We start from the raw sequence: 10,365 nt of genomic DNA, 5'->3' as shown, positions 1-10,365 counted from the left end.
GGGGCTCAGCTGGCAGCTTACTCATAGTTTTCCCACTGCACAGTGTCACAGCCTGACACTACTTCTTGCCATTTCCTTGTGGAGCCTCAGGGTTTCTAGGTAGGGTACTTAGCTGCCTATTTTTCTACTCATTGGCAATCTGCCTTACTTGGGCCTCCAAATTCCATATCGAAGAGGCTTGCAATTGGATTAATGCAATGTTTTTCTGAATATATTCGTTGAGAATTGTTTCCAATGGTATTGATGCGTTCAAACTTGACACATTATCATGTTTATATTACGGTGGGTGCCAAGTTTATTGCTAACCACGAGGGTGCAGATTAAATCCTAAGGGATTCCCTCTATGCGCTTGTTGCTGTTGATGTATGTTCTTCTGCCTCGACATGTCTTGATTTCCACCCCAAGAGAAATTGGGATGATTCCTCCAACCCAGATTGTACGAGTTACTAAATGGTTATTATGGATGGAGAAAACTATTTGAGGACATGCGGGCAAACCTCGATTGAGTGGGGTTCCCCAGATTGCATGCAGCTTACTGTCGCAACTTGCTTCATGGTATTCAATTGAGCAACATTTCTATTCAAAGCACGTTGGTTTATTGTCATGGCTTGTAGAAGCGAAGTAACAGTAGCCATTTGGGTGACTTGTTAGCTCATCGCATCCCATTGTACTATAGCTCTCTCCATCTTCCTTCTATCAGCGTTTCTATTCCCATAATCGTTATCAATCCAATCATCTATATTCCTGGAAATTCGGTCCAAGATCACTTTGGTCTTAGTATAGGCCTTGTCCATAAATCCACCTTCTGTAGAGGCATCTGCTACCGTCTGTGTGGCTCTATTCAGCCCATTTTAGAAGGTTTCCATCAAAACATAGTTGGGAATGCCAATATGTGGGCAATTATATACAAGGCGCCTAAATTAAACCCAAGTGGTGCTCAGAGTTTCTGAGTCTTCTTGCTCAAAATTTAAGATGTCCCATCGTCTTCTTGCGTTAACGGCTAGAGGGAAAAACTTTTTCATGAAACGTTCGAGTAACTGGTCCCAAGATACAATTTCATTTCGTTCTAAGGAATATGCCCATTTCATGGCCTCGTCACGTAGAGTATAAGGAAAGAGAGATAGTTTGATTTCCTTTGGTGTAACACCTGGAATGGAAAATGTATTACACGTTTCCATGAAGCTTGTTAGGTGGACGTGCGAATCTTCACCCTGTAACCCTTCAAACCGTTGGATTATATTAGCATGCAGTGGAAGCAACAAGAATCAATAAGCATTCTAATTCATTAATTTTGGCTATAAATAAAGCATGCTCATACAATAATAAGAGGATTTCAAGTCATACCTTTGTAAAACCTCTTGAAACTCAAATTCAACTGCAAATCTTCTCCAAATCTTCTCGTGAACCACCTCAAGACCTTCCCTACTATTCTCTTGGAACCTTAGATTTAGTTGTGAGATTGGAGAAGAAGTTCACTGATGCAACTTGAAGAAAAGCTTCTTCAACCTCTCAAGTTTTCAGGAAAAGTGAACAATTATATCAGAATTTGCATCCTCGATTCTCAATCCAATCTTCCCTATTTATTGCAAGACCATCATGCAAAGAAGAAGGCCACATGGAGAGCACTTCATGCTTGGAAGATTGAATCAAGAATAAGGTGGGAAATGAGTGAGCTATATGGTTGGATAGTGGAAATCTCCCATTTTTCCATTTTGTGTTTTCAAATTGATTTCCAAAATCAATTTTGTTTTCAAAATTAAAAACTTTATTAATATTACAAAAATAATTCTCTAATAAATTTAATAATAAATAAATAATTAAAATAATTTCAATTAATTTCAATTAATTTAATATCAAATATTAAATTAATTTTATACAAATTCCACAAACATGAATCCATATTCATGAATTTAATATTTAAATCATATTTAGATATTATTGATTATCCAATTCCATTTAAAACTTTGTTAATGACTGTTCTAGGTATGAGCATATTTACTTAATGCACCAAAAGTCTGATAGCATATTTACTTAATGCACCAAAAGTCTGATACTTTTGAAAAGTTCAAAGAGTATAAGGCTGAGGTTGAAAACCAATTAGGTAAAAAGATTAAAACACTTCGATCAGATCTAGGTGGTGAGTATATGGACTTAGAATTCAATAACTATTTGATAGAACATGGAATCCAGTCTCAACTCATACCCTCGACATACCTACGCAAAACAGTGTGGCAGAAAGGAGAAATAAAACTTTGTTGGACATGGTTCGTTCCATGATGAGTTATGCTCAGTTACCAAATTCTTTTTGGGGACATGCACTTGAAACTGCAGTGTATATTCTGAATAGAGTTCCCATGAAAAGTATTTCTGAAATACCTTACGAGAGTCTTGAGAAGACGTAAAGGAAATTTACGTCACTTCAGAATTTGGGGTTGCTCAGCACATGTGTTGGTGCAAGATCCTAAAAAGTTGGAACGTCATTCAAAAGTATGCCTATTTTTAGGCTACCCAAAAGAAACGAAAGGTGGTTTCTTTTACAATCCTCAGGAAGACAAGGTATTTGTATCGACAAATGCAACCTTCCTAGAGGAAGACCACATGATGAATCATCAACCTCGCAGTAAGCTAGTAATAGAGGAAATGTCCAAAGGAAATGTACAAGGGATAGAGGATGCATACATTTGAAGAAACATTCTTCACAAATCCATCGATCAGTCCAAAGGCATCCACAAAAACTCTCGAACACAACGAACAGACTACTACCAACAGCACGAACACAACGAACACAACGATCAACCAACAGCTCCTTGAAATCAATAGAGTCTAACTTGATTCACGAACTGAGTGACTAAACCACCACAATGGTTACCTTTGTATCCTCGGTGTGAGAATCCAGGAGTTGTGGGCTCTATATGATCTTGGCTTAAGGAAGAGACTAGAGGACAACGATCGAGTAAATGATCGAGCAAGTGGGAGATATATCATTGTCTATCGTATAGATGATGTGCTCGATTGTTTAGTAAATGGCACCTTATCATATAGACTATGCCACTCGATCGTTTAGCTATGATCAGCTGAATGACTATCGTTAGTCAAAGCTGCACGATCGTTTAGTCTCTGTCAGCTATCGCTTAGTGAAACTCTTTCACTTGATAGCTTGTCTCCGTGAGTTATTTTCGAATGAGGCAACAACTAATTTTAGGAAAATAATTTACCTTTTATTCTCACAGTTACCATAAAACCACCAATAGCCTCCCATTCGATCGGTTATTAGAGAAAAAGAAATTAATTATCATATAATTAATATATTATAAATAAAGATGATAACCAACTTACCATATTATATTTATAACCTATAGTTTTAATATTTCATCTCATGAAACATATAAACCATAGTTCTTTTTCTTTTCTATGGTACTTAATGTAAATCATATTTACATTAATTCCTCCACTTGATGTATCTCATACATCACACCAATTATATCATATATAATTGAATTTCCTCTTGTTAATTTGAACACTTCAAACTAACCTCAAGAATTGATTCTCAACGTGAATTCATTGAGCTACCAAGGGGACCTTATGGACCTGTGGCTTGAAGCTCCAACGGTATGTGAATAACTAACTAAACTCTTTAGTCACGGAATCCAACATCCGCTAACTGTCGAGCACTCCACCAAAGATCGACAGCTGCACTCTTCTCACTATAGATATATTTCTGTGTCCATATCAACCAATCAACAGCGCGATAACCCTTCACAGATCGCTCGTAAGTACAGCTGGGCTAATTTACCGTTTGGCCCTGTAGTTACATCTAACTCCTTAAGTACCACTGATTCCTCTAATGAACAATAAGTCATTATCCTACTATGACTAGGTCCACTCTTGCAAAGAGAGGATGTGTTCACTATGTTCAAGACCCAGAATCAACCCTTAAGGGAGCAATATATCTACTTACCTCTGCTTCAAGGAAGAAGTGAATTCCCTCTTATGTAATTGAGTTTCCAACACCCCAATCAGAGAAATCCCCAAAAAGGTAGGCTTGTTGAGTTGGCAATCTAGCCACTCTCATCCATACTAATCAAAGGACCGCCGGCAGAGGCAGAAGTTCCCAAAACACTCAGGATTAAGGTCATGTCACCTATGGTTGTTTAAGTGACATGTAAGTGTCAATTATCAACGACGTTATATAAAGAGACTAATCATCTCGTGGTCCGGTCTTATACAAACTCTTTGTATAGGACACCCCTGCTCCCATGTCTCCATATGAATGATAAGGATCAGACCATCTGTAGTAGTCTACAATACTTGTAAACCTCTACAAATCGGGTCGTATCCGTAGTATCACCAGGATAAGGTATCACTCCTTAATCCATATACTACAGACCTTTTAGGTTATTACTTAAGGCATGATCCACTTGTATATCTCATATACATGCTTAAGTTTACATACAATAACCACAGATCTTTAGTTATTAGATATGAGTAAATGCAAATAAAATAACTCTTATTTTATTAATAACAATGTGTACAAAGTTTACAAACTACGAGACTCAAGGAGAATTAGGACACCAATCCCAACAATCTCCCAGTTGTCCTAATGCCTCGAGAGACTAATGTACAATACATGGAAAAACAAGTACAATATACAATAAACTAGGGCATACTCTATACCCCAGTATCATCTCCCACTTGCCTTAGACAAGATGCCGCTTGTCTCATAAACCCAGACTCTCCAGATGACCCTCAAACTCTTTAGCCGTGAGATCCTTTGTAAATGGATCAGTAACATTGTGCTCCAATGTGACGATTACATCACCGCGATGCACAATCTCCCTGATCAAATGATACTTCCATTCGATATGCTTGCTCTACGATGACTTTGAGGTTCCTTAGAATCTTCCATAGCCCCACTATTATCACAATAGAGAGTGATCGACAAAGACGTATTTAGAACAACTTTCAAATCTGTAAGGAACTTCCTAAGCCAAACAACCTCTTTAGTAGCTTCACAAGCGGCTACATATTTTGCTTCCATAGTGGAGTCTGTGATGCATTTTTGTTTCATGTTTCGCCAAACTACAGCCCTTCCATTCAGAGTGAACACTGACCCTGATTTCGATTTCTGAGAATCTCTATTAGTTTGAAAGTCAGAGTCTTTGTATCCTATAAGGATCAAATCCTTATCTAGATACACGAGCATGTAGTCCCTCGTTCTCCAAAGGTACTTGAGGATTGTTTTGACCACTGTCCAGTGATCTAATCCTGGATTGGACTGATAACGGCTGACAGTCCTTACTACAAAGAAAATGTCAGGTCTAGTACATAACATTGCATACATTAAGCTTCCAACAGTCGAAACATCGGGAATTCGTCTCATCTCCTCAACATCTTGAGGTGTCTTAGGACATTGCTCCTTAGACAAAACAATTCCATGCCTGAAGGGTAATAAACCCCTCTTGGAATCCTGCATCCTGTACCTGATAACCATTTGATCAATGTATGATGCCTGAGACAAGGCTAACCTCTTGTTCTTACGATCTCGAATGATCTGAATCCCTAGAAAATACTGCGCCTCTCCCAAATCTTTCATTTGGAACTGGGGAGCTAACCACTTTTTAATATCAGTTAGAAAGCCTACATCATTCCCAATGAGTAGGATATCATCCACATACAGTACTAGAAAAGCTATTGAGCTATTGATGATTTTCTTGTAAACACAAGGTTCTCAACGTTCTAATCGAGGCCAAACGATTTGATCGCACTATCAAATCTAATGTTCCACGATCTAGATGCTTATTTCAACCCATAAGGGGACCTATTAAGCTTGCAAACTCTTTGCTCTTGATCTGGAACAATGAACCCCTCTAGTTGAGCCATGTAAATGGTCTTCTCAAGATTACCATTCAGAAAGGCAGTCTTAACGACCATTTGCCGTATCTCATAATCATAAAATGTGGATATGGATAGGAGTATCCTGATAGACTTCAACATGACAACAAGTGAGAAAATTTCCCCATAGTCGACTCCCTCGACCTGGATATAACCCTTTGCCATGAGTCTAGCCTTAAAGGTCTGTATCTTTCCATCTATACCTCATTTTCTCTTGTAGATCCACTTACATCCTATAGGTTTTAGACCATCAAGCTGATCCACAAGTTTCCAGACATTATTGAAGTACATAGACTCCATTTTCTAGTTCATGGCTTTAATCCACTCATCTTTGTCAATATCCTCTATTGCTTACTCATAAGTCAATGGATCCTTGACCCTATCATCAGACATGATGTTTCGGGCTTCAGTCAAAACCATGTAGCGTTCCAGTGGTTCCATAATCCTCCCACTACGTCAAGGCAGTCTCAACTCTTGAGATGGTTGACTAGATGAATCGACATCAACAACTCTTGTTGATCTATCCATATGTTTAACAACTCTTGTTGAACCATCAGTAGTCTCATTAGAAATCTCATGTAAAACAAGCTTTCTTCATGGTTTATGATCCCTGATGTGGTCTTCTTCCAAGAAGATGGCGTTTTTTTACACAAGCACTTTGTTCTCACTCGAATCATAGAAGTATCTAAGAGGCCTCCAATTACATGGCAATATCAAGAAAGAAAGAATAGAGGAGAGGCGGCTGAATTGGTTAAGAATGACTTCCAATTCCATTGGGAGATGTGAAGGTTTAAAAGAAAAAGGAAACGAAAAGAGAGGATAGCGAAGTTTGAATATCAGGAGTGAGGAAGAAGAGCTATTGAAGGTGAGAGTTTGGAAGTCACTATCGTGGAGAAGTCATCGTAGTGTGTCGTTCATCGTCTATTTCTATTAGGCGATCATGCAGCAGAGCTCAATGATCGTGTAACATTTGGTGACAATCGTATAGTCATTGGTAGGCGATCGTATAGTAATTGGTAAGTGATCATGTAATAGTTTATAAGCGATCATCGTCTACGTCTACTAAGCGATCGTTTAACAATACTGAGCGATCGTGTAAAACTTGTAAACGATCGTTTAGCGTTTGAGAAGCGATCGAATGAAACTGTAAGCAACCGATTAATCCTGTTTGATTCTTATTGTTTAATAAAGAAGACGTTCAACGTTTAATTGCTATTCCGAAAGATTGTACCAACCTGTTACAATGATAAATATTTCCAAGAATCAATATCCTAACAAATTAGTATTAGAGAAATCACCTGGGCAAGCATGGTTTAGAAACGTCTTGAAGAGAAACTAGAGTTACTAGAACAAGAAATATTTGAATACAGAGTCAAAATACTGAAGGTGTCAACCATAGAGGAGAAGTTGCCATCGATAGCTAAGAGCATTGAGAGATTGGAATTGTAGGCAGAGAAACACCAAGAAATGCCTGTTTCCTATGTTACGGAAATGACCAAAGAAAAAGCAAAGGTGATGGAAGAGGTAGAAGGATTGAATGCCAATAAGGGGTGCGGAACAAATAGTTCGGTGAAAGCACCTAGTGAAGAAGCAAATGGCGATTGGAGTGAATTCAAGAAAGTGGAAATGCCGATGTTTAGCGGAACCGATCCAGACGCGTGGCTATACAAAGCAGACTGCTATTTTCAAGTTCATAAGTTGATTGAATCTGAGAAGATGGCGATAGCGGTTGTGAATTTCGACGGCATCCCATTAGACTGGTACCGGTCGGAGGTAGACAGAGAGTCGTTTGAAGATTGGGAAAACTCCAAGAAAAGGATGATAGCTCGATTCCAATCTTTAAGAAATGGGTCGATCTGTGGGAGATTCTTGACTACTAAACAAGAAACGACTGTGGAAGCATATCAATCTGTGGAGGTGCCAAAGTCCATTGCCTCAGACCAAGACAAGGAGTTTGTTAATCACTTTTGGCAAGAGTTGTTCCGACTGTTGGGTACCAAACTCCATCACAACTCAGTTTCTCAACCTCAGTCGGATGGTCAAACAGAGGGGGTGAATCATAGTGTGGAAATGAATTGGAGGTGCTGGTGTGGTGAGAAATCAAAAGAATGGATGAATTGGTGGCATTGGGTGAACTATTGGAGTAACACTACATATAATGCTTCTACTGGCTTGACCCCTTTTCAGATTGTGTATAGACGACAACCTCTAGTGTTGATTTACTATGGGAAGGATTGTACAACCAATGCGACTTTGGGCCAATAAACGCGAGACAGAAATGCTGCATTGCACGAGTTTAGGAGCATTTGAGGTTGGCTTAAGAGAAAATGAAGAAGTTTGCTGACAAGGAGTGACATGATGTTAATGATTGGGTATGGCTGAAGTTGCAACCCTATTGCCAAATTTTAGTTTCGCAAAAGCAGAATGTGAAATTATCTCTAAAGTATTATGGAGCATATCAGGTGGTAGACAGAGTCGGATGAGTAGCTTACAAGCTTAACCTTTAAACAACAGTTTCGATACATTCACTGTTTCATGTGATGCAGCTAAAGAAATGGGGTGGACAACTAGAACTTTACCTTGAGGACAAGGTAAAGATGGAGGGGGGGAGGTAATGATAGGCCTTCACATATGTGGCAATGTCAAGAAAGAAAGAATAGAGGAGAGGCGGTTGAATGGGTTAAGAATGAATTCTAATTCCATTAGGAGAAGTGGAGGTTTAAAAAAAGAAGGAAACGGAAAGAGAGGATAGCGAAGTCTGAATATCAAGAGTGAGGAAGGAGAGCTCTCGAGAGTGGGAGTTCGGAAGTCTCTATCATGTAGAATTTATCGTAGTGTGTCGTTCATCGTCTACTTCTACTAGGCGATCGTATGGCAGAGCTCAACAATTGTGTAGCATTTCGTAGGCGATTGTATGGTAATTGGTAAGTGATCGTGTAATAGTTTGTAAACGATCATGTAGGAGTTGGTGAGCGATTGCGGAGGATTTTCTAAACGATCGTTTAGCAGTACTGAGCGATCATGTAGAACTTGTAAACGATCGTTTAGTGTTTGGTAAGCGATTGAGTGACAACTGTAAGCGACCATTTAGTCTTGTTTGATTCTTATCGTTTAATAAAGAAGACGTTCATCGTTTAATTGCTATTCTGGAAGATTGTACCAACATGTTACGATAATAAAGATTTCCAAGAATCAGTATCCTAACAGTATCCACCCCTCGTTTACCTGGGGTAACCTACAAAGAGGCAAACATTCGAACGCAATTCTAACTTTTTTAGGTTAGTCACTAGCACGTGGTCCGGACATCCCCAAATCCTGAAGTGGTGTAAACTACCTTTATGGCCTCTCCATAGCTCAAAAGGTGTTTCAGAAACACTTTTTGAAGGAACGTTTTTCAAAATGTAACATGCAATCTCCACTACAAATCCCCAAAACGAGTTTGAAAGATTAGCATAACTCATCATAGACCGAACCATGTCCAACAAGGTTCTGTTTCTCCTTTCTGATACACCATTATGTTGAGGTGTACCCGAGGTCGAGAGTTGGGACGTTATTCCATGTTCTATCATATAGTTATGGAATTCGAGGTCCATATACTCTCCACCACAATCAAATCCTAGTGTTTTTATCTTCTTACCTAACAAGTTTTCAACTTCAGCTTTATACTCCTTGAATTTGTCAAGAGTTTTAGACTTACGTTGCATTAGGTTGAGATACCCATACCTTGAATAATCATCAATGAAATAGATGAAATATTCATACCCACCTCGAGCCCTAACACTCATCGGACCACAGAGGTCTGAATGTGTAACCTTTAAGGTTTCCTTGGTTCTATAACCTTTCCAGTAAAAGGTCGTTTGGTCATCTTGCCTTCAAGGCATGATGACCACACCGACAAGGAGTTTTCTTCTAAACTCTTTAGAAGTCCATATTTCACCAACTGCTCAATCCTATTGAGGTTGATGTGACCTAACTTTAGATGCCAAAGATGGGCGTTTTCCTAAGGAGAAACCTTTGGTCTTTTAGTAATTGTCCCCGTACTGAACATTTCAGTATTAAGCAAGGCTTTGATGACTAACGACCTTAGTACATACAAGTTTACTCTCAGAAAAGGAGACGGTATAACCTTGTTCATTGAGACAAGAAACCGAGATTAAGTTCCTCTTGGTATGAGGAACTATAAAAACATTATCCAATAATAGATAACGTTTCTTGTCCAAAAATAACTTCAGCCTGCCTACATCAACAGCTGAAACAACCTCACAAATACTGACTAGAAGAGTCAACTCTCCCTATGGCAACGTTGATCAGTAACTAAATCCTTTGTAGGAGGAACATACGTGATTAGTAGTACCTGAATCAAGGATCTAGGCAGAATCATCATTCTCTACCAACACGTCTCCAAGACCAATAAATCACATTTACTGTCTTTAGACTTCTTCCTCTTTTGGAGAGTAGTGGGATCACTATCAG

This window comes from Benincasa hispida, chromosome 2 (genome assembly GCF_027475165.1).
Source record: "Benincasa hispida cultivar pf3 chromosome 2, pf3_genome.v1.1, whole genome shotgun sequence".
Taxonomy (NCBI): Eukaryota; Viridiplantae; Streptophyta; class Magnoliopsida; order Cucurbitales; family Cucurbitaceae; genus Benincasa; species Benincasa hispida.
The sequence above is the reverse complement of the archived record's forward strand: the minus strand, read 5'-3'. Positions refer to the sequence as shown.